The sequence below is a fragment of the Peromyscus eremicus genome, chromosome 8a (genome assembly GCF_949786415.1).
Source record: "Peromyscus eremicus chromosome 8a, PerEre_H2_v1, whole genome shotgun sequence".
In the NCBI taxonomy this organism is placed as follows: Eukaryota; Metazoa; Chordata; class Mammalia; order Rodentia; family Cricetidae; genus Peromyscus; species Peromyscus eremicus.
In genome coordinates, this window is record NC_081423.1 from 84,015,669 (window position 1) to 84,040,414 (window position 24,746).

The window sequence follows — 24,746 nt, forward strand, 5'->3', positions numbered from 1 at the left end:
CACACACACACACACACACACACACACACACACACACCTTATGGTCATTCCCTTCTTGAAGTGGTGGAAGTACTGGTTAAAAAAAAAAAAAAAAAAAAAAAAAACCAACTAAAAACCCTTTACTCCTAAAAGAAAGAAGGGGAAAACCAAAAACAAACTGCACGAGGTGATCCATGCCTGCAGCCCCAGAGCTGGGAACATGGGTTGAGGAGCACCAGGAGCTGGGCCAGCCTTGGCTATATAGTGAGTTTGAGGTCAGCCTGGGCTACAGGAGACCCTGACTCAGAGAAAAAAAATAAGATGGGCATGGTGGCAGAGGCAGGCAGATCTCTGTGAGTTTGAGGCCAGCCTGGTCTACATGTGAGTTCCAGGATAGCCAGGGCTATGTAGAGAGACCCTGTCTTAAAAAACCAAAAACAAACTAAACCCCAATGAAACAAAATAAAGTTAAGCATAGGGGAGCAGGCCAGTAATCATAGTGCTTGGGAAGCAGAGGCAAGAAAGTCAGGAGTTCAAGGCCCTTAGCTATATATTGAGTTTGAGGCCAGGCTTGGGCTACATGAGACCTGAGCTCAATCACATCTCCATGCCTCCTGCACACACACACACACACACACACACACACACACACACACACACACTCCGCAGAAGAAGGCTGGTCTTTTATGCCTACATCATCAGATGACTAGCTGCTGGTAGCTCTGTGCATCCTCTAGGCCGAGGGCAAGTGTCCAAAGAAGGGAAGCTTTTGGCAGCCAACACATGCCCCCCGCCATCCCCTGACAGTGTAGGGGGTCTAGGTGGAGTCTCAAGGGCATCTATTCAGTGTGTAGCTGGAAAATGCAGGCTGACCCGAGACACTGCCTCCATCACTACTCACGTTGCAGTTCAGCCCCCCCCCCCTTCTCTGGGTACTCTTCCTCTCCCTCATCTGTCCTCACCCCACCTCATTCCACCCTCCATTCTCAACCCCTGGATCCTGCCTTTGATCTTGCCTGGTTGACCTTGACATTTATCCGGAAGTCAGGATGAAGCCCTGAGCTTCTTTGAGAACCACTGGGGAGCTGGGCCTCGGGGTTTTCCCTGACTGTTGCCCTTGCTCAGTGGGTCCTTAACTGCCACAGCAGAAGGCTCTGGGGTCCCAGGGGACGTCAGACATGAACTCCTTCTCTTGGATTTTCTTTTTACTGGTTCTATCCAACCTCACTTCCTGTCACAGAGAAAGGACTGCTCAGGAGCAAGTCACACACCCCTACCACCACGATTACACACACACACACACACACACACACACACACACACACACACACACACACACACCCCACACCACCCCGAAGCTCAACTCCTACTTAGATAACACAGGACACATTCCCTTGACCGGGAAGGGCGGGCCTGGCCTGGTTTCCTTTGAAACTTTAGATCAGAAACGACACCTCCTTTCCTGGTCCTTTCCCTGTTCACCACCCAGTGCTAAGCTGGCAGGAGAGTAGAGGAGATGGCTGGTTAGTGGGAGGGGTGGGCCCAGGGGTGGAGGTGAGCAGGCTGATGTCTGAACCTTTCTCTTCTTCTGGCACAGCCCTATCTAGAGGAGCCAGAATCCTGAAGCAAGGGGCAAAGGAGAAGAAATAAACGTTCTTTCTGGGCATCTGGCTGCTGTTTTACATCCAAGATCAAACCAGAGAGCTTGGTGTCATGTCCTCATACCCGCCTGTCCTTTGGTCCCTAGCATATGGTTGTCCTGTGGTGGATGTGCCTCACACACACACACATACATACATGTACACACACACACACACACACACACACACACACACACACACACACACCCCTACATTGTTGAAGGTTGCCGTTGCCTCCTGGGAAGGGAGTGAGGGAAAAGCTCCCATCTCATGTGGGTGGTCACATACCTGTCCTCCTGGGAGGTGACACTTGCACTCCACCTCCACAGGTTTCAGGTGAGCCTCACCCTAGCCTTGGTCCCATGCTGTCAGGGTGGGCAGCAGGGACTGAAGGATCGAGCTGGCCTAGTGCCAGCAAGGAGGGCACTCTTAGCTGCTCCTGGATGTGCCAGCAAAGCAACTCTCCCAAGGACTAAATCTGAATGAAACTCCGCTGAGGGCCCAGTGACAGTGTTTGGTCCAGATTGCTGGAAAAGCCTCATGGATGCCTGAGAAAAACACCCAGAGACCTCTTAAGGATGGGAGGGGGGTCCCATCCTTCCTGATGAGTTGTGTGAAGGCTAAACTTGGGGCCTTGGCTGGACAAAATGAGACTGGTAGCCCGAAGTATTTGCCATCCCTGAATTGGGACTGCCTGACTGGATGTGTCTTCACCCCATTAGGCAGGGGCTGGGACTGTAATTGCTGTAATTCGTTGATGAATGCAATTTGCAGCCGGCTTCTCTCTGTGTGACAGGCCTCAATTACAGCTGCCAAGGGATCCAGGGACTGGATGTTGTTTTCATCTCCTTTGCCCGGTCTCCCCACCCCAAAACAAGAGGGGTTCTTAAGACTAGTTAGGTGAACAGCCATTTACCCACTTATGCCTGGAGGTGGAATTTTAGAAGAAATGGTAGTGGAGAGAAAGAAAAAAGTATGAAATGGTGTATGGGTTTATTTATCGATTTGATTTGATCCAGGGTATCTTTGTGCAGCCCCGGCTGGCCTGGAACTCTCGGGATGGAAGCAGATTCTCCTGACCTGTCTCCCAAGGGCTGGAATTGCAGGCATGCGCCACTATACCTGGCTTGTTGTTGTTGATTGCGTATGTGTTGTTTTGACAGGTTGTAGCTAAGGATGAGCTTGGGTTTCTGATCCCACTGTCCCACTTCCTCAGTGCTCAGATTACGGGCCATGCCATCATGGTTTTATGGGTGCTTCGGACTGAATCCAGGGGATCTAGGCAAGCATTGTATAAAAGGAGCCACATAACCAGCCCCTTGATTTGCTTATTTCTTTTTTAAAAGACAGCGTTACTCTGCTCTCCAGTCAGCCTTCTCAGCCCTTTTAAAATTTGTCTTTTTTCTCCACCAGCCTGGAAGAAGGTTGGTGCCAACTCCCACTTATATTCATTTCCCTGGGCACTGTCTGGCACAGGGCAAGCATTGGATAATGTTTTGATTTTTTTTTTCCCCCAGAGCTGAGGACCAAACCCAGGGCCTTGTGCTTGCTAGGCATGAATTTTTTAATTAATTCATTAATTTTGAGACAAGGTTTCTCTGTGTATCCCTGGCTGTCCTGGAACTCACTCTGTAGACCAGAGTGGCCTCGAACTCAGAGATCTGCCTGCCTCTGCCTCCCGAGTGCTGGGATTAAACGTGTGTGCCACCATGCATGGCCAATTTTTTTTTTTTTTCTAATTTAAGACAGAATCTTACTACATAGCCATGGCTGACCTAGAACTAGCTCTGCAGACCAGGCTGGCCTTGAACTCACAGAGATCAACCTGCTTCTGCCTCACTCATCCTGACTTTAAAGGTATGTATTACCATGCTAGGCTGGGCGTGTTTTTAAGACAGATTGATGTTCTTAGGTAGATGGATAGATGGAGTTGATAAATGGACAGATGGATGGATGGACTAGAAAATGTATAGGTGGATGGATGGGCAGAGAGGAAGTTGACTAGAGAGAAGGCTGAGTTGGGCTGGAACAACTGGACTGTCTTTGGATATGTTCCTTCTGCATCCCCATCCCCCACAACTGCTTTTTGTTTGGCTTTGGGAGTAACTAACACACCTACATTTAGGTCCAAGAACCAAATCAACTTCCAGAGCCAGTTAGAAGTTAGTTAAAAGTGTCATCCTGGAGTAATTGATGGCTTTGCCTCCCCCCACAGAAAGTTAGGGTTTAACCACACAAACACAGTGTTTGATGAAAATACTTCCAACAGACAGCTGATGGCAGTGCCGAAGACTGCCTACAAGTACAACTGTTTAAAAATACGAGACAAGGGAGAGAGTAGGAGGCACGGGGGGGGGGGGGGGGGGGGGCGCGGGGGGCGCGGGGGGCGGGAGCGTTTGGTGCCTTGCAGCTGGTGAGATAATCAAAACGCCGGGACCGGAAAGGCGGGAGTTAAGATGGGAGGCATCTTAGGACTTCTCAGGGGTCAGGACAAGGGACTATGAGTAGAAAGTTTCCAAAGAAGATGGAAGGTTGGTGAGATGTGGTAGGGAAAGATGCTTGTCGCTTGTGGCCAAGCCTGATTGATGACCTGAGTTGGATCATTGGGAACCACGTGGTGGGAGCAGAGATATGACTCCTCTAAGTTGTCCTCTGATTTCCACATGTGCAATGTGGTGTGTGTGTGTGTGTGTGTGTGTGTGTGTGTGTGTGTGTGTGTGACTGATGGGAACCAGGGCCTCGCTCATACTTTCCAACTGAATTATACACCTCTAACATACATGACTCTGTATGACTGTATCTTTTTTTTTTTTTGAGACAGGGTCTTACTGTGTAGCCCTGACAGGCCTGGAACTCACTCTGTAATCCAAGATGGGCTCAAATTCACAGAGATCTACCTGCCTCTGCCTCCTGAGTGCTGGGACTAAACATGGCCCCTATTCATGACATGTGGGTGTGGGAACAGGAACACACACACACACACACATACACGCCACTGTGTGTATGTAGAGGGCAGAGGGCAGCTTTCAGGAATGTTCTCTCCTTCCGTCATGGCTCCCAGGTTGCTCAGCTTGTGAAGTAAGGGATTTTTACACACTGCCTGCACCTACTTTTCATTTAGCAACAGTATTTTGAGCTTCTGTTCTGCCGAAGGCCAGCCTAAGAACTTCAGCCCACCAGGCCTGAGGACAGGAAGCCCAGTCTGCCTGTCTTTTCTTCCCCACTCCTCCTGGGTGATCTCATCCACACCCATGGTTCACTACAGCCTGACTTCCAAGCCTTCTCTCCTCCAAGACAAGCCCCACCTCACCTCCTTGCTGGTTTTCAGCTCCTGGCTGCCCCTGGGAACCTTGAACTCAGGAAATGGCGAGCAGGTCTTGCCTGGGCTTCCTCTAAGCTTGATCTTAGCTTCCCTGTCTCCAATTGCAGCACCCTTGTTCTCCCAACATCCACGTGGGAACCTGGGACCCTCCTTTCTTGGCCCCTGTCCCCCATACTTGTGACCATGACCAGTAAACCAACCTGTTAAAGACCTGAAGGTCTGCCTTGGCTCCCTGCACATGAAACTCTGAACTGAGGTCCCCACCTGCTTTTCTCTGGGGTATGGTCCCAAGTTCTGTCACCTCTTGTCCTCCCATCTTGTGCTCCGGGTTGGGTGCCAGGCAGAATTTTCCAAAATGGGAGTATGGGTCAGGCACATATATCCTAAAATCTTTTGCTCAAGTCCCAGCTGCGGGTTTTGTTTTTGTGGAAATGGGAGCGGACAGAACCTCACTCTGCAGCTTGGGCTGGCATCAAATTCTCTGTTACCCAGGCTGGCCTTGAACTCACAATCTTCCTGCCTCGGAAGTAGCTGGAGTTATAGGCACGTACCACCATTCTTGGTTGTGGGTTTTGTTGCTGTTGTTGTTTTTGGTGTTTCCCTGACAGTTGAACTCCAGGGAGGCATCACATTCACTGTTTAACCAACCTAGCTGGCCTTCAACTCATGAAACGTCAGTGTCCAGGAGTCTTATGTTGTTTATTTATGTGTGTCTGTGCCTGTGCGAGCAAGAGCCCTCGAAGGACAGAAGAAGGCATGGGATGCCCTGGAATGGAGTCACAGTTGGTGGTAAGCCACCTAACATTCGAGGGGACTAGGAGTTAGGTCCCTGATAGGCAGACAGACAGGGAAAGCGGCCACCGCTAAACGATAATGATGGCAAGCTTCTCACTTCATCCTCATTCTCTGGAGACAAAGGTCAGACAGCTTGAGACAGAGGCACACTGAAGACTGTTTAAAAACAAACAACAAACAAACAAAAAACAACCCAAGCTGGACCACGGTGGTGGTGCACACCTTTAATCCTGGCACTGGGGAGGCAGAGGCAGGCGGGCCGATCTCTGATCTACAAAGTCAGTTCCAGAACAGCCAGGGCTGTTACACAAAGAAACCCTGCCTCTAAAAACAAAACAATAACCCAACAAACCCACCAACCCTCTAGAAGAGACCAGGTTTCAGCTTGGCATCCCCAGTCCTTGCCCACCCCTGCTGAGCCTTGCTCTGTGTGTGTCTGTTTATCTGTCTTGCTGTATGTGTGCGTCTTCAACTTTAATAAAAGTAGTTTTCATCTGTTGACTCTACAGCCAGGTCTGAGATTTTTCCCTGCTCCCTCCCATCTGTTTCACTGGAGATTTTTTTTCCTGCCTTTTAATTCTATTGATTGATTGATTTAATGTTTATTGGTGTTTTGCTTGTGTGTAGGGTGTCAAGCTCCCTGGAACTGGAGTTACAGACAGTTGTGAGCTGCCATGTGGGTGCTGGGAATTGAACCGGGTCCTTTGGAAGAGCAGCCAGTGCTCTTAACTACTAAGTCATCTCTCCAGCCTCTGCCTCTTAATTTTTTAACTGCTAGAGAAATGAACCCAATCCAGATCCTTATATGGTAACGTGTGTGCTGAGACTTGAACTTAGATCCTCTTGGAAGAGTAGCCTGCTCTCCTAACTGATGAGTCATATCTCTAGCTCAGGATTTTTTTGTTTTTTGTTTTTGTTTTTTAAGACAGACATACATGCACATACACACAAATCTGTTTTTAGTGTTTCTGTGTACATAATTCTAGGGATGAATATATAATGATCAAAGAAAGGCCATCAGTTTGAGAGGGGGACAGGAGAGGGGTTGGAAGGAGAAAAGAGAAGTGGGAAAGTGATGTAATTACATCTTAATTAATTAATTATTTTTTATTTTTTATTTTTAATTAATTTTTTTTTTTCGAGACAAGGTTTCTCTGTGTAGCCTTGGCTGTCCTGGGACTCAGTCTGTGAGTAAGGCTGGCCTTGAACTCAGAGACTGTCACCTGTCTCTGCCTCCCAAGTGTTGGGATTAATTAATTACACCACCACCCATGTAATTACATTTTAATTAAAAAATTTTTAAAAAAATCAATGGATCAGTGTGGTGGTACACACTTGTATCTCAGCACTTGAGAAAATGAGGCAGGGGGATTATCCCAAGTTCCAGGCTAGTCTGGGCTATATAGCAAGGCTTTGCCTAAAACAAAACAAAGCAAAAACCCTCTGCAGTGACACATGCCTGTGATCCCAGCACTCTGGAGGCAAAGGAGGGAAAGTCTGGGTGAATTTGAGGCCAGCCTCGTCAACATATGGAGTTCCAAGTGAGGGCTGCATAGTGAAATTCTGAAAACAAACAAAACAAAACCTCAACTAATAAAATAAATCGAAAATCCTAAAAAAAAAAAAAAAAAAAAAAAAAATGAAAACAAAAACATTCTGAGTTCTTCCAAACACACATCCTGGTACCCGTGGCCGGCCACTCTCAGCCCCAGGCCTCGGCACAGGGTGCTGCTATAGCCTAGGCATGACTTTTCCCCATTTTCACCAACTTAGTTCCTCCCAGGGAAGTCTGTCTGACCATCTCTCTGGCCCGACTTTATGCCCGCACCGTACCTAGTGCCCTCCTCTTCCCCGGCAGTATATTACACGTCGGCTTGTGTCTCTCCCACTCAAACGTGTGAGTTCTGGGGCAAGCACACTGTTTTTTTCTTGTCTGTAATCTTTACTGTGTGTGTGTTGCCCGGCACATAGGGTGCTGGGTTAAATGTTCATTAAATGAGTGTCTAATCTGAGCTCTCTATTGTCCTTTGGCCCATCCTTCCTTTGGGGAAAGCCTATTCAATAATGTTTATGATAGGACTTGGGATGTGCCATGCAAACCGGAACGGTTTTCTCCCTCCTCTTCCTCCGTCTCCCAGAATTCACAGGAGCCCCACCCTTGGCATAGACGCAGGCCACTTATCCTGCGGAGCGTCAGCTGCCACGCAGCCCTCCCCTTCCTCCCCAGCTCTGTCTTCCCTCAGCACAAATCCTTTTTCCTTTTTGGGTGTTCAGAGCTCCGAGAGCAGAGGGCTGAGTGGGAGGGAGGCAGCAGTGGGCTGTCTACAGGGAGGCAGGAACGGGGTGTGGGGGATCCAAGATGTGGGTGGAAGCGCTGCTATGGGGAACCTTTTGAGGGAGAAAGAAAATTTAGCTATTTTAGAGTCATGTTGGGAGGGGTAGCTGGGATACACTCTGGGGCTGAATCCTCTGGAGCGTTGATAAGCAGAGATCGGGGGAGGGTGGGTTAGTTAGCTAGTTTTAATTATTTAGTTAGGCTCTCCCCTGCCTCAGCTTTCTGAGTACTGGCATTACAGGCAGGTGCCACCATGCCTGGCTTTAAGCAGTGACTATGAAATGTCCTTTCTGTGGAGGGAGCCTGGCTGGGCACATGGGTGTGTACATGTGGGTGAGCAGCCATCTGTTCCTTTGCAGGGAAGTCCCCCAGCCCTCATCGGAAGGTGCAAGAGGGAAGGGCCACATTCTCTTAGTTCCTCCAGGGACACCGCTGCGGTGGTGCGTAGAGGAGGCCAGCAGTATTCGTGACACACCAGCCTTAGTCACCACCTGCCTACAGGGATTCTCTGCCCATCAAGATGAACCTCAAATAAAAACATGACTTAGCGTGCCAAGCTGTGTCTGGGAGACCCCAGCCGCCACGGATGGGGCTGAGTCACTGTGCTACCCATCTCCAGGCGCCCACAGAGAGTATGCTGAGGACCAGTCCCTCCTTCCCGCATGCTAGTGGAGTATCAGGCCCTGGGCTGGTGCAGCTGGTGGGAGACTCAGGATGGCTTGCTCACCAGGCTGTCTCCACAGGCCCTGACCAGCTACATCATTATCTCTGCCTCTTAGACAGTCTTTACAACTCAGAATGTGCTTTCAGGAATAGAGGTGGGTAGGTGGTGCATACCTTCTATCCCAGCACTCAAGGAGTAGAGGCAGGCAGATCTCTCTGTAAGTTCAAGGCCAGCCTGGTCTACATAGTGAGTTCCAGGCCATCTGCCTGGAAAAAATAAAAACACACAAAGGGACTGGGAAAGAAGATCTAACAAGTTACCTTCTGTCGGAAGTGACTCAGTGTCTGCCTAGGATGAACATATGATGCTCCTGGAGAAACAGCATAGGTGCCTAGAGAGATTGCTCAGTGGTGAAGATTATTGGCTGTTCTTCCAAAGGACCTGGGTTCGATTCCCAACATCCATAGGCAGGTCACAAACCAGCTGTAATTCCAGTTGCAGGGGATCTGACACTCTCTTCTGGCCTCCATAGCTCTCACGGGCACTAGACACCAGGCATATGGTACACACCCATTCATGTAGTGTGTACCTACACACATACAATAGGATTTTTTTTTTTTTTTTTTTAAAGACAGGGTTTCTCTGTGTAGTCCTGGCTGTCCTGGAACTTACATTGTAGACCAGGCTGGCCTCGAACTCACAGAGATCTGCCAGCCTCTGTCTTGTGAGTGCTGGGATTAGTTTAGGGGTGTGCACCACCATCACCTGACTGGAATGTGTGTTCTTTTTTTTTTTTTGGTTTTTCGAGACAGGGTTTCTCTGTGTAGCTTTGCGCCTTTTCTGGAACTCACTTGGTAGCCCAGGCTGGCCTCGAACTCACAGAGATCCGCCTGGCTCTGCCTCTCAAGTGCTGGGATTAAAGGCGTGCGCCACCACTGCCCGGCTGGAATGTGTGTTCTTAACACTCTACTTTCTCTCTTTCCTTCCTTCCTTCATTCACTCACATGACTAACATTCCCCAAGCCCTTCCTTGTGCCTTTCTTTGAGTACTGGACCTGAAAGGATATTGGAAAGCCACATCTGGTTCTTGTCCTCAAGTTCTGAGCAATCTATAGAACAGAATTCCTGAGGGTTCCAGACTTGTGCAATCAGTGCCAGGAAGAAGGGACCCAGAGGGACCCTAACATTTCAGAGTCCTGTTATTGTTCCTCCCCACGTCCAACCTCCCTCAGGAAAACCTGAGTTTTCCCCTGCTCTCGTGGGCCCAGGGGAGACAGCAGATGGACATCTCCTTGCTGTAGCCTTACACTAGCTGCCCTTCTGTCTCCCCACCAGGCATGTATAGAACCCGTCTGGCCGCGATGGCGGAGGCGGGGACACTTGGAGTGCAGCCTGGCGGGTAGGTTATTTATTCCATCACTCAGCTCACAATACAATCCCAAACTTCCCTTGATTTGGCTAATTCAAGAGATTAAGGCCCAGATGTGATGGGGGCAGGGCTGCCACTAAAGTGTCACAAACCCCTCATTTTGTACCAGCTGATGGGAGACCATAATTGTCCAGATGGTAAGAAAGGGTGATTAGTCCCTTTTTTTATATCAAACCCCAAGGGAGTTGAGAATTAATCACAGAGCCTGGTGGGAGGGGCTCTCCTCTCTCGTGGCTCCCTCTCTGGCTGGTGAGAAACTTCCCAATGAATATGCAGGAGAGGATGCTTCCAACTTAGCCCTGGTCCATTCGAGCTACAGCTTGATTCTGGAAGGCTCTGTGCTCAGCTTCTCTCTTTATGTCCTCTACACACACACACACACACACACACACACACACACACACATACACACACACACACACACACACACACACACACACACACACACACACGCTCACACTCTCCTGCTTACCCTGCTTAATATGTTTTTAGTTCTTTGTTGTTGTTGTTTGGTTGTTTTTTTTTTTTTTTTTTTTTTTTTTTCCAGACAGGGTTTCTCTGTGTAGTTTTGATGCTTGTCCTGGATCTCACTCTGTAGACCAGGCTGGCCTTGAACTCACAGAGATCCACCTGGCTCTGCCTCCTGAGTGCTGGGATCAAAGGCGTGCGCCACCACCGCCCGACTATGTTTTTAGTTCTTGATAACACTTGCCAAGTTAATGTTCACCAGGATTGACCTCAGCTATTTGAACTCCTTATAAGATTTGCTTCTGTACATTTTTTATTTTATTTTGCTACCAGGTGAGCAGCCAAATTCCCTTCCCAGAGGGGGGCAGAATGGAAATGACTCTTTTACTAGCTGATCCTTTCTGGTTGCATCCCCCGCTCCCCCCCCTCTCTAGGTATCCTTGTAAGATCTGAAGCTATGCTGTCTACTTCTTCAGTCTGGAAGTTCTTTGTTTGGCCTCTTTCTGGAGTCCGTCCTCCTCCTCTTCTGTCTTTTATTTCTCCGTCCTCCTCTCTCCCTGTCCCACTCCTCTCCCAGTTCTGTCTCAGCCCTTTCCCACTCCGTCCCTCCCTCCTTAAGCAGCACATGCAGGTGGTTGCCAATTCAACACTCCTCCTCCTCCTCCTCCTCCTCCTCCTCTGTTTTCCTCTGATTTTTGATTTTGTGAGATTCACAATGTGTCTCACAATGTGTAGCCCTGGCTGCCTGGAATTCACTCTGTAGACCAGGCTGGCCTCGAACTTACAGAGATCCATCTGCCTCTGCCTCCTGAGTGTTGGGATTAAAGGTGTGCGCCACCACGCCAAGCTCATTTTCTTCTTGTTTAGGGAAGGCGGTCTCTCCTTGGTGCCAGTAGATGAGTTATGATTGGTGCAAGCAATCATGTTAACCATTTGTCTTGGTCCAGGTTTTATTTGAGGGTGGACACATAGCGCAGTGCTTGACAATGGTGAGCATGTAAGCTGGGGGGATTTCAGACAAAAACATGTGAGGAGAAGCTGCCCTTCATGCTTTGAAAAAGATTTGAGGATGGACTGGGAAAGCTGCAGCATCCTTCTGCAGGCCAGCAGGGCTGTCCACAGGAAGCCGCCCGAGATTCTGTGGGCCAGCAGAGCTGTCCACAGGAAGCCGCCCGGGAGCTTGGTTGCGGTGAAGCCCGTGAACAGTGGATCCTGGAATGAACTGTCTGGTCTCAGGTTTAAGATGCCGTAGAGTTGGCATTTCTACGGCCAACATCGGCCAGCATTCCTGACAGTCTAGGGGAAACTTTGGAGTCTCCAGTGACGTCAGCTCGGCCTTGTTGTCTCCTAAGTTTAGGTGTTTTGTTTGACTCCTTGTCCTGTAGCTTCACAGATATCTTCACTTGAATGTCTGAAGCCTAAAACAAGATCCCATGTGTTGCTGGGAGGGATGGTAATGCCTGTAATCCCAGCACTTGGGAGGCAGAGGCAGGTGGATCTGTGTGAGTTCAAGGCCAGACTGATCCACATAGTGAGTTCCAGGATAGCCAGAGATACAAAATAGAGAGACCTGTCTCAAAACAAAACAACCAAAAACCCACCACTACCACCAAAAAACCACCTTGGACTAAGGCAGCTTATAAATGGAGGCATTTAATTGGGTTTATGGTTTCAGAGGGTTAGAGTCCAGGATGGCCGAGCAAAGGTATGATGGCAAAAACATCTGAGAGTTCACATCACAAATAGGAGGTAGAGAGTACACACTGGGAATGTCGCAACTCTAGAAACCTCTAGCTCATCCCTAGTGACACACCTCCTCCAACAAGGACACACCTCCTAACCCTTCCCAAGCAGTTCCACCCACTGGGGACCAAGTATTCAAACATACGAGCCTATGGGAGCCATTTCTCATCCAAACCACCACAACAAACAGATAAATGCCAACAACAGAAATCAAACCAAACAAAAAACCCTAAATACACCTTATATCCTCTTACTGTTTTTTTTTTTAATTTTTTCGAAACACAGTTTCATGTAGCCCAAGCTGGCTTCTTCAATCTTTTTTTTTTTTTTTTAACGATTTTTTTTTTTTATTTATTATGGATATACACACCAGAAGAGGGCATCAGATCCCACTATAGATGGTTGTGAGCCACCATGTGATTGCTGGGGATTGAACTCAGGACCTCTGGAAGAGCAGCCAGTGCTCTTAACCGCTGAGTCATCTCTCCAGCCCCCAAAGTCCCTAGCACTCTTAAATCATATGTGGTGGTGTATGCTTGTAATCACAACACTCAGAAGGTAGAGACAGGAGGACCAAGAATTTAAGGTTAATCTTGGCTACAGATTGAGTTGAAGGACAACCTTGGCTACCTGAAACTCACCTGCCCTGCCCACCTCCCCCCACCCCCTGCAACTTTTATTTTGGAGACAGGGTCTCACTCTGTAGCCCTGGCTGTCCTCAAACTCACAAACCTGTGTCTGCTTCCTGAATACTAGGATTAAAGACTACCACATTGGGCATGGAACTCTATCTAAAAACAAAAAAAGCTTCAGAGGAAGAACTTAGCTTTAAAAAAAAAAAAAGTGGCTGGGCGGTGGTGGCGCACGCCTTTAATCCCAGCACTCGGGAGGCAGAGCCAGGTGGATCTCTGTGAGTTCGAGGCCAGCCTGGGCTACAGAGTAAGCTCCAGGAAAGGTGCAAAGCTACACAGAGAAACCCTGTCTCGAGGGAAAAAAAAAAAAAAAAAAGAAGTGCTTGAAACTGTGCAGATGCTTGTTTAATAGTCTCCCAGGCTGTGCAGTCTGGAAGCAGGACTGCTCGGCAGTTCAGTGAGGTGTAGGAACCGAGATGCTGTTGGCTTAGAATCACTGAGATTCCTCAGGACTGCAACAATACAGCCTCAAAAATAAATAAATAACAAACAAACAAATAAATAAAATTTAAAAAGAATGCAGCCTCAGCACCCATTGTCTGAAATCCAGACAATGGTCTTCCAGGGAGGAGAGTGGAGGGCTCTTGGTTGCTTGCACCTTCTGAAAACCTCTCTTTGGTGGGAGGCAGTTCCTTCTAGGTACACCTCTTGAATTCCAAGCCGGAACTATGTTATGTACCTCTTTGGATCAATCGCACTGTGGTTTGGAGATAAGGTGTTCTCCCCAAAGGCTCATGTGTTGAATGAAGGCTTGGTCCCCAGCTGGTGCCACTGAGAGCGGACTGGACCATGAGGACACTCACTTTCATCATCAGTGACTTAGTCTGCCGATGGGTTCGTATTGGATGCGCTGGCAAGATGTGGACTAGGAGGAAGTGGGTGGACTTGGAAGGGTTTATCTTGTCCTTAGATTCTTTCTCCTCACTCCAACCCCTCTCTCTGTCCCGTTACGGTTCCATGAGGTATTTTCCTCTGCCATACCTTCCACCATGGTGCCATGATGTTTCTGTTTTTGTCACAGGCCTAAAAACAACAGAACCCTAGCCGGTCACTCTGAGCCAAAATCAATCGTTCCCCCTTTAATTGATTTTCTCTGTGACAAAAAGTGACTAACATGGATCAATTCCTGGCAAAGGGAATGGTAATGACCAAGATTGGAAAAGACAATTCTGACTCGTCCTCGGCCCAATTCTGACTCGTCCTCGGCCCTGGGGACTGTCCCTCAAGAGCACCTCTTTTGATTATTTTGGTTTTTTTTTTTTCCCTCTCTTTAAAAAAAAAGATTTATTTTGGACAGGGCATAATGGTGCATATGTTTAATGCCAGCACTTGGGAAGCAGAGGCAGGCAGATCTCTGAGGGTTAGAGGCTTTGGAGACCCACGGAGCTGTAGATACAGGTGACTGAGCTGCCTGACAAGGCTTCCGGGAACTGAACTCTGTTCTCTGAAAGGGAAGTATGAGTTTTTAACTGCTGAGCCTTCTCTCCAGCCTCTCCCGCTTGGTATCTTTTTTGGGTAGGGTAGGTTAGGTTGTTTTGAGCCTGGGTGACCAGAGGTGACCCTGAGTTCCTTCTGCTTCCATCTTTCTTTCAAGCGATGGGATGACTGGCATGCACACCACACCTGATATTTTTGTTGTTAATTTTTCCCTCATGAACTCTGTAGTCTAGGCTGGCCAGGAACTCACTACATAGCTCAGGCTGACCTTAAATTTGAGGTGACCCCCCCCATTTCAGCCTCTAGAGTATGAGAATGGCAGCCGAGAACCATCACACTGTACAAAAGCAGGCATTTCCACTGATTTTCTCTGTTCTGGGTCTGAGTTCTTTCAGGGCTGATTTCTTGAGCACTTCTTAGCTCCTTCCCATAGCTCCATGGTGAAGTGCTTCCCGCTGGTACAGTCCCTGAAGACTCCACATTTAATGACTTTCATAGAGGGTGATAAAACACCATGACCAAGGCAGCTTACAGAAGGAAGGGCTTGTTTGGGGCTTCTGACTCCAGAAGGGTAAGAGCCTGTCCCCACCACACCCAGGAAGTATGACAGCAGGCAGACGCGGCAGCAGGAATAGCTAAGAGCTCCCTTCTCAAACTGCAAGCAGCAAGCACAGAGAGAGAGAGAGTGAACTGAGTGTGAAACCTCAAAACCCACCCCGCAGTGACACACTTCCTCCAGCAAGGCCACACCTCCTAACAGCCTTACCAACTGGGGACCAAGTATGTAAGTGCCTGGGCTATGGGAGGAGGCTCATTCAGATCATCACATCCTAGCCAAGGCTGATAGTGTGCAGTTCTGTGAGTGCAAACCACAGGCCTCTAGCCTGGCCGCTGCACACACTGGTGAGGGGTGTTCTCTGCATGTGCCGTCAGTGTCGTTGGCCAGAACAGGATGGAGCTGAAATTTCAGCTTTAGCTCAGCTTGGCCAAGCTGTGTCCTGTGACACGAACTTGTGTCTCTTTGAATAGAGAAGCATTTTTCCAGTGTTTCAAAAGGCCGCACTGCCTTCTAGGGAAGTACTACTACCCACATATACTCCCAGCAGTATTACATGGGACTCTCCCTGCATCCCTCCCTCCCCATTACTACGTATTTCCACTTGAGAAACTCTTTCAATCTCCTTTTTAAGAGAGTTTTTTTCTTACTTAAAAATATTTAGTTTATGTGTATGAGTGTTTGCTCGCATGCATGTAAGTGTACTGCGTGTGCACCTGATGTCTATGAGAGCCAGAAGAGAGCATCGGATCCTCTGGAACTGGAGTTACAGGCACTTGTGAGCTGTCATGTGGGTGCTGGGAACCTAACCTGGGTCCTCTGCAAGAGCAGCAGTGCTTATGACTGATGGGCCATCTCTCCAGCCCTCCTCTTGTATTTATTGTTGCTGTGTGTATGGATGATGTATGTGTGGGTGCATAGCCAGAGGAGAACTTTATGGGGTTGGTCCTCTTCCCAAATTTGTGTGCTCTGAAGGTTGAACTCAGGTCTTTAGCTTTTTAAAGCAAGCAGTTCACTCTGTGAGCATCTCACTGACCCCTAAATATTTCTTCTTAAGATTATATTTGTTGGAGTGGAGAGATGGCTCCATGGGTAAGAGCAAAGACCAACACGGCAGTTCTCAACTTCAGTTGAGAAGTTCTGTAACTTCAGTTCCAGGGGATCTGATGCTTTTTTCTGACCTCCAAAGGCACCAGACATATACATGATGTATAGACATACACACAGGAAAAACACACATACATATAAGATAATAATAAAATGTTTTGATTTGTTTACTGCACATATATGTGTGTGCATATAAACTTGGGCCAACACACCAAGGTGTTTTTTTGTTTTGTGTAATGAATCTTTCTTGTTGGACTTTCTTTGGACTGCCAGCCCCCCAAATAATGACACAGAGACTCATTAATTATGAAAGCTTGGCCTTTAGCTTAGGCTTGTTCCCAACTAGCTTATTTCTCCTCCATTCTGTATGTCTGACTCTTTCTGTGTCTGGATGGCTTGAGCCTGCCTCCCTTATTCCCAGAGTTCCTATCTCTGCCCAGAAGTCCCACTTATCCTCTCCTGCCTGGCTATTGGCCATTCAGCTCTTTATTAAACCAATCAGGTGCCTTAGGCAAGTGAGGTAAAATGGGGACACATCTTTACACAGTTTGCTCAAATATCCCGAAATGATTTTTTGTTTTGTTTTGTTTTTTGATACAGGGTTTCTCTATATAGCTCTGGTTGTCCTGGATCTCGCTCTGTAGACCAGAATGGGCTTCAAACTTAGATCCACCTGCCTCTGCCTCCCGAGTACTGGGATTAAAGGTGTACTCACAGCTACACACACAGGTAGAAGTCAGGACAAGTGGTGGGAGTTGGTTCTTTCCTTCCATCAGGTGGGCATGGGGATCCAACTCAGGTCCTCAGCCATGGCAGCAAGCACCATTACCTGCTGAGCCCTCCCTCCCCCCCCAAAAAAAGAGTAGAATGACCTTGAATTGACCCTCCTGCCTCCATTTCCCAAGTGCTGAGATTACAGGCATGTACCACACCATGCCTGCTTAGAAAATCTTTAATAAGCTCTGTGGCCTGACCTTGGCTCCAACATTTCTCTAAGCTCTTGTTTTCTCTCCCCCAGCTTATCTCCCTGCACATCTCAGATTCTCCTGTGACTCAGGTCTGTGAGAACCCCTTATTTGGGGTTAGGGGCCACTTCCAGCCCATTTCTCATTTTATTAGTCTTTTGCCAAACTGAGTGTGTGCGTACACTGTCTCACTTGAATTCCTTTCTTGCTCCCTGCTTATTCTCAAAGACGTGGCTCAGATCCCACCTCCTGCTGGAACATTCCATGGCCTTTCTAGTCTACCCTCTTATCTATCACCTCTGAATTCCTTCAGTTCAGTGGGTCTTAACCTTGACTACTTGTTGAGATAAACCAAGGAGTTTTAGAAAATGCCATTGCCAGTGGAGCATGGCAGTACACACACCTGTCATCCCAGCCCCTGGAACACTGAGGCAGGAGGATCAAGAGTTTGAGGCGAGCCTGGGCTATACAGCAAAAGCCTGCCTCAACAACAACAAGAAAGTTATTAATACTTACTTAGCTTGTTTGTAGGTGTATATTTTGAGACAGTCTCATGTAGTACAGGCTGGTCTCAAATTCACTCTGTAGTCAAGGATGACTTTGAACTCCTGATTCTTCTTCATCTGCCTCCCAAGTGCTGGGATTATAGGTGTGTGCCACAACAGTTAATTCAAATGTATGTCGTTAATTTTTTTTTTGGCTGCTTAGTCAATAAGTTTATTATCTTTATGAAAAAATCTTCATAGAAAATTGCTTTAGCTCCCAGCAGCCCTTTCCTGAGCTCTGAGGAAGCTTGCCTTCTTTTGAGCAGCCCGATCTTTCTTCTGGGCAAGAGACATTTTGGGTCGATTCCACCTCTTCTTCACTTCTCTCTTGGGCTTCTTCTCATAGACTGGATTCTCTCAGATAGCAGCGTGAGCTTTCTTATACATCTCCTCCATCACGTCTGGCGTCACGTTGTTCTTGAGGTACTGAGAGAACTGTTTCTTATAAGCATCTTCGTCTTCCTCCATCAGGTAGCGCATGTAGTCTGCGACATTCTGACCCATGATGTGCTTACGGTGTACTTCTGCATTGAACTCCTTGTTTTCAGAATCATAACCAGGGAATCGTTTGGTACTATGAGGAATAGACAAGCCTCCATCCACAGCTCCCTTCAGGGCCCCAAAAACTTTATTGCCAGTTGTAGTCAGGGCAAGACCTGCATCCAAATAGCAAGTGAAGGCACCAGGCTGACCATCAATGCTTTCCACATTGTATTCATCTCCAGTCACCTCCACATGGCCTTCATAGATCTTGTCCATGCCAAACCTACTGAGAAGCTGAAAGACTCCCTGACGGCAGTCTTCCCTCAGGAGAGACCCTCGCCCAAGGAGCACACCGAGACCACGAATCAGATGCAAACAGCAAGAGGCTTTATTCCGGAACACGGGTACCCGGGGCGACACAGTCTCTCAAGAAGCTCAAGTGACTGGCGCGCCCACGGGCTGGAGCAGAGGGTTTTTATAGGGTCGGGCACGGGTACAGAAACAAGAAGCCTGGTTACCGGGTTCTGATTGGGTGATGCAAATGAGGCCAGTTCTGATTGGATGAGGCCAGGTTCAAACCCAGGTCAGCTCGTGGTTTTTCCCCCGAGCTTCTGTCTAGGGTATAGGGGGTTTTCCCGACCTTTTTCTGACCTTTTAGTTCCTCGCTCTGGGGCTAGGTGGCTGACTGAACTCCTCGGTACCTCTCAGGCCTTTTTTCCAAAAGCAACTGAGCTAAGCTATGTTAGGCAGGGAGGCTGGGTGTCTTTCAAAGCCTGCGGGCCAGCAGCAGGCCAGTGCAATAGGCCGCAGCATAATCTGTCAGGCCAACTTTCACACTGTACTTGGGCAGCTCGTGTGCATATGCTGCGCACACGATCATGTCCCCTTCTATACGGGCATAGGCAATCTGGCAGATGATATCTCTGTTGGTTACACGAACTACCATCCTGTAGTTGGGTGTGTTGTACTTACTTTTGTCTTGGATCACCAATCGTTTCCGAGCATAGTAGTCAGTTTTACCCTCTCGCCCGCCTTCTAAATCTCACTTGGTATCTCTTAAAGTAGGCCTTATTCTTGACAACTTTCACAAACCCCATCCTGTGGAACAACAACCCGCAACCGCGGCTCCACACAGACCTGCCAGCCGGCGGTGCTAGGGGGAAAAAAAGACTGGAGTGTCGTGCGCATGCGCAGTATGTCTAATTTTTTTTTTTTTAAACACTGCTGAAGATCGAACCCAGGGCCTCACATACGCTAGGCAAGCACTCAACCAACTGAGCTACATTCCCAGCCCTAAATTATTATGATCTAGCGGTCCAAGCTTGTCTGCAAAAGCAATGTTTGAGACCAGTAGGTGGTTGGGAAAGTTGGCTGGGTGGGCACATGTAACTGTGACAGTATTGAAATACTGTGCAGGGGCCAGGCGGTGGTGGTGCACGCCTTTAAATCCCAGGACTCAGGAAGCAGAGGCAGGAGGATCTCTGTGAGTTTGAGGCCAGCCTGGGCTACAGAGTGAGTTCCAGGATAGTCTCCAAAACTACACAGAGAAACCCTGTCTCGAAAAACAAAAAACAAAAAACAAAACAACAACAACGAAAATATTGTGCAGAGGCCAATGAGCCCGCTCAGCAGTTAAAGGCACTTGCTGTCAATCATAATGACCTGAGTTCCATCCCTAGGACTCACATGGTGGAAGGAAGGAAAGACTAACTCATGCAAGCTGTCCTCTGACTTCCATATTTATAACATTTATTTTTACCAAATAAATGAAATATAGTGAAATACTCAACAGTGTTAATATTGTCAGCCTTGGCTGAGGGGCTTGCTCATGTCCAGAATCCAAAGTATGACAATACTGTGGAATTCTTGGTTTAAAGAACTGGCTGATGCCTTGAATATCTTAAGATCAATGTTTGTCTTTTAGTTTAGGGGCAAAACCAGAAAAAAATGGTTCCCTTCCCCAAGGAGGTGGTGTCCCAGGTGCCAGTGCTGACTCAGCTCCCAGCTGAAAAAAGGGAATGCATTTTCTTCAGAAAAGGGATTTTTCAAAGCAAGAGTGGGATTGGGGTAAGGAGAAGGCACAAGAACTTGCTTTGGAAGAGGAACAGGTGAGAGAGGGGCTGGAAGAAGGCCTGTAAAGTGTCATGGAGGCCAGACACAACTGTAAAGAGACCCAGTTACCACAGTTTCCTCCTCTCCCTGGTCATTTGTCAAAGCTGTGGTGGCGGACTGAAGTTCATCTCCACTGTTTGCTCAATGAAGCTTGAGACAGTCCCTTAATCCCTCAAGGGACCACAATAAACATAAAACCAGATCCTTAGCTTTTCTTTTTTCCTTTTTTTGAGACAGGGTTTCTCTGTGTAGCTCTGGCTGTCCTAGATCTCACTCTGTAGATCAGGTTAGCCTTGAACTCACAGAGATCTGCCTGCCTCTGTCTCCTGTGTGCTGGCATTAAAGGTCTTTAATGATTATAAATAAATAAATAAATAAATAAATAAATAAATAAATAATAATAATAATAATTATAATATTTTGTGTCTGGGTGTTTTGCCTAAATGTTAGGTCTGTGTCTTTGGAGAGCACTGGATCCCCTAGGACCGGAGCTACAGATAGTTGTGAGCTGCCATGTGGGTTCTGGGAATTGAACCTGGATCCTCTGCAAGAGCAGCTAGTGTACTTAACTGATGAGCCCCAGTTTATCTATTTTTAAGTGTGTTTGTCTGGGCACCAGGTATATGTGTGGTGCACAGACGTACATGCAGACAAAACTCCATCCATATAAAATAAAATAAGAATAAAACAAGCTGGGCAGTGATGGTGCACGCCTTTAATCCCAGCACTTGGGAGGTAGAGGCAGGAGGATCTTTGTGAGTTTGAGGCCAGCCTGGTCTACAGAGCAAGATCCAGGATAGCCAGGACTTCATAGAGAAACCCTGTCTAAAAAAAAAAAATTGTTTCAGTTCTGTATGTCTGTGTGTGAGCATGCTGTGTGCGTGTGAAAGGGCCTCGTAGGTATCCTTAGAAGCCAGAAGAGGGTGTTCGATCCTCTGGAGCTGTAGTTCTGGAGATGGTGAGCTACCCAGTGTGGGTGCAGGAAACAAACTTGGGTCGTCTGGAAGAGCAGCAATCACACACTAACCCCGATTCTAAGTTAATTTAAGAGATTTTTTTCTTCTGGTTTAAAATATTTATTGAGATTCTATTTTTATTTTAGGTATATGAGTGCAGTGTGTGTGGTACCCTCAGAGTTCAAAAGAGGATGTTTGATCCCTTGGGATTGGAGTTACAGATGGTTGTGAGCCACTCGATGGGTGTTGGGAATTGAACCCTGGTCCTCTGGAAGAGCAGTCAGTGTTTGTAACTGCTGAGCCATCTTTTGTTTTTGTAGAGAGGGTTTTGTATTATTCTCCAGGCTGGTCTGGAACTCAGGGTGGCTTTTAATCCATGGCAATCTGGCCTCAGCTTCCTGAGTGCTGCAGTTATAGATTGTAGGACTCCATTCCTAGTTTAACTTCATAGTTTTTTTTTCTTTTTTCTTTTGGTTTTTCGAGACAGGGTTTCTCTGTGTAGCTTTGCGCCTTTCCTGGAACTCACTCTGTAGCCCAGGCTGGCCTCGAACTCACAGAGATCTGCCTGCCTCTGCCGATAGTTTTTTTTTCATTGTTGTTGTTGAGACAGGTTCTCACCATGTAGTCTGGATGTAGAACTGGCTAGCCTTGAACTCAGAGATCTGCCTGCCTGTCTCTGGGATTAAAGATGTGCACCATTCCTGACTAGATTTTTTTTTTAATAATATAATCTGTTCCCTGTGTGAGTGTAAACATTCATGTGCATCCACATGTGTTCATTAATTGCCTTCCGTGATACATATTCATTTAAATTTTATTTATATGAGTATTTTACGTGCATGTATGTATGTTCATCTGGGCATCAGATTCCCTAGAACTGGAGTCACAGACAGTTGGGAGCCACTATGTAGGCGCTAGGAATTGAACCCAGGTCCTCTGAGAGAGCAGTCAGTGCTCTTAACTTCTGAGCTGTCTCTCCAGGACTCCACTTGATGTATTGAGGCAGTATCTATCACTGACATAGAGCTTGCTGATTTGCCTCACTCTAGCAGCTAACTTGCCCCATGGTTCCCTAGTTCATGCCTCTGGAGTGCTGGGAGTATAGACAGGCTGTCACACCTGCCCAGTGTACCCACGGAGCCAATGCCCCAGCCTCATTCATTTGATAGCTTTAAAAAATAATCTTGGCCGGGGGCAGTGGCTCAGTAGGTAAAGGTATGGGAAGCCCAGCTATGAGACTCATGTAAAAGGTGGAAGGAGAGAACCGTTCCACCAAGTTATCTCCTGAGCTCCACGGCCCACGTGCACTTCCGCTCTCCCCACCATATGATATACCCATGTGCACACACACAAATACACATGTTGATTAGAATAAATAAAAAATAATCGTAACAATCTTATATGAATCCCGTAGTGTTTTTATTTAACAGCTTTTGCCGCCTCAGAATTGGTGTTTGCAGGTCATGCATGGCTGGGCATAACCCAGAAAGACAGGATGGCTTAACTGGTCCTTTGTCTCCGGGGTGTTGGCTTTTGCCACAGTGGGAAACTGCGCTAAAGACAGATAAACAAACGCCTCTTCCAAGCGCACCCTGCCTGCTGGGTTACTGGATCCGGGCTGAGACCCTGGGTTCCCGCTCACAAATGAATTAGCAGCAGAGAAAGGCTGGATGGTTGTTTTAAGGGTGGAGTTGAAAACCTCTCTCCTGTCTCCAGTAAAGGGAGACTCTATGGAGATTATATAAAAATGTCTGATTTTGCTCTAGCGAACACACTTGCCTCCTTCAAACCTAAGGGCTGGCGGTGTCCTTCCCCAGCCCGGGGGTGGGGAAGCTGCCTTTGTGTGGCTTCCAGGCCTTATGCGCTCTTTTGGAGTTTGATTTGCTGAGCAGGGAGGCATCGTAAGTGGCTCAGCTCTCGGGATGAATGGCTAAGTGAGGACACTGATGAACAATTTGCACCCAAGAGGCGGTTTGGGGGTTTGGTGAATAGCCCGTGATTGTAGATAAACACCACCTGCCACGCGGTCCACCGCAGCCCCCCCTTCTTCTGGGGAGGGAGAGTTCTCTACAGAGCGGGGGAAGCTGGCCTCCTTTCTCTCCACTCTCCAGCGCTTTTATGCTAATGCTTTGGAAAAACTGGATTTCCAGGCAGTCTAACCGGTTCCTCTGGGGAGCAGAAAGAGCCTCTTCCTAACGAGCTTCCTGTTCCTTTGGATTAAGATGGAAATGGGCAACCAACCGCAGAGGCCCTGGTCGCGTGGCCTGGGGATTGAAGATTTACTGGAAGGAGACTCCAAGATCCCATAGATCCTTGGGAGGCTAAAAATCTGCATTTGCTGTTACTTCATTTTGTGACCCGGTCTATGTATGTGAATTTGAGTCCCTTTTGCCTCAGACTCTGGAATGCTAGGATTATGCACCTCTCTCTGGAGATTAATTTAATTAATTTGAATCCCATTGGGATTAAAATCCTGCACCACCCCAGCTGGTCCTAAAAACACTCCAAAAATTATGTGTGTAATTCTTTAAATTTTTATTTAAAATTTAAAATTTAATAACATGTGTGTGTCATAGGAGGTTGGAGGACAACCTTTTAATTTTATTTTTTGAGACAGGGTCTCTTTTTGTAGTCCTGGATGTCCTGGAATTCACTATGTAGACCAGGCTGGCCTTCTCTTCACAGAAATCCACCTATCTGCATCCTGAGTGCTGGGATTAAAGAGGATAACCTTTGGGAGTTTGTCTTTTACCACATAAGTCAAGGGATTGGACTCAGGTCATCAGGTCCGGTTGTATGCATCTCTACCTGATGAGGCATTTTGCCAGCCCTGAAATGCTTTTTTTTTTTTTTTTTTTTTTTTTTTTTTTTTTTTTTTATAAATGATCATTGGTGTTTTGCCTGCATGTATGTCTGTGTGAAGGTGTCAGAAGCCCTGGAAGTGGAGTTACAGACAGGTGTGAGCTGCCATGTGGGTGCTGGGAATTGAAGCCAGGTCCTTTGAAAGAGCAGCCAATGCTCTTAACCACTGAGCCATCCCTCCGGTCCGGACCTGAAGCACTTTTAAGACACGGTCTTACTGTGAAGTCTGGGTCGGCCTCCAATGAGTGTTCCTGAGCTTCTTGCCTCAGACTCTAGCCCTGTGATGACAGGTGTGCACCACCCCACCCAGCTAAAAGGTGAAAATGTTGGTGAAATAGGTGCGCTAAGCTGCTGGGAAACCCTGCAAATTATTCAGTACTTCTTGGAAAGTGTCATGAACTTCGTGCCAAGAGCCAGAAAGATGCCCACACCCACTGACTCAATATTCCTGTTGCTGAGAATTATCTGAACAATTAAAACAGAAGCAGAGCTAGACGCGTGAAGGACACAGTGCAGCGTTACTTCTAAAACCGAACACCCAAACCCGGGAAGCTTGGAAGTTAGCTAAACCTTTCAGATGATTAAAACACATCCCTGCAATAGAGCATTGCACAGACACTTCAGTGGGCTGGGCATGTGGCTTGGCTGGTAACCGT

The 24,746-nt window shown here is 47.6% G+C and overlaps 1 pseudogene; it reads right to left on the reverse strand.

The window, feature by feature from the left end:
* Window positions 1–17,836: 17,836 nt before the first annotated feature.
* On the reverse strand, window positions 17,837–19,300 carry LOC131916411 (large ribosomal subunit protein uL18-like; annotated as a pseudogene).
* Window positions 19,301–24,746: the final 5,446 nt, after the last annotated feature.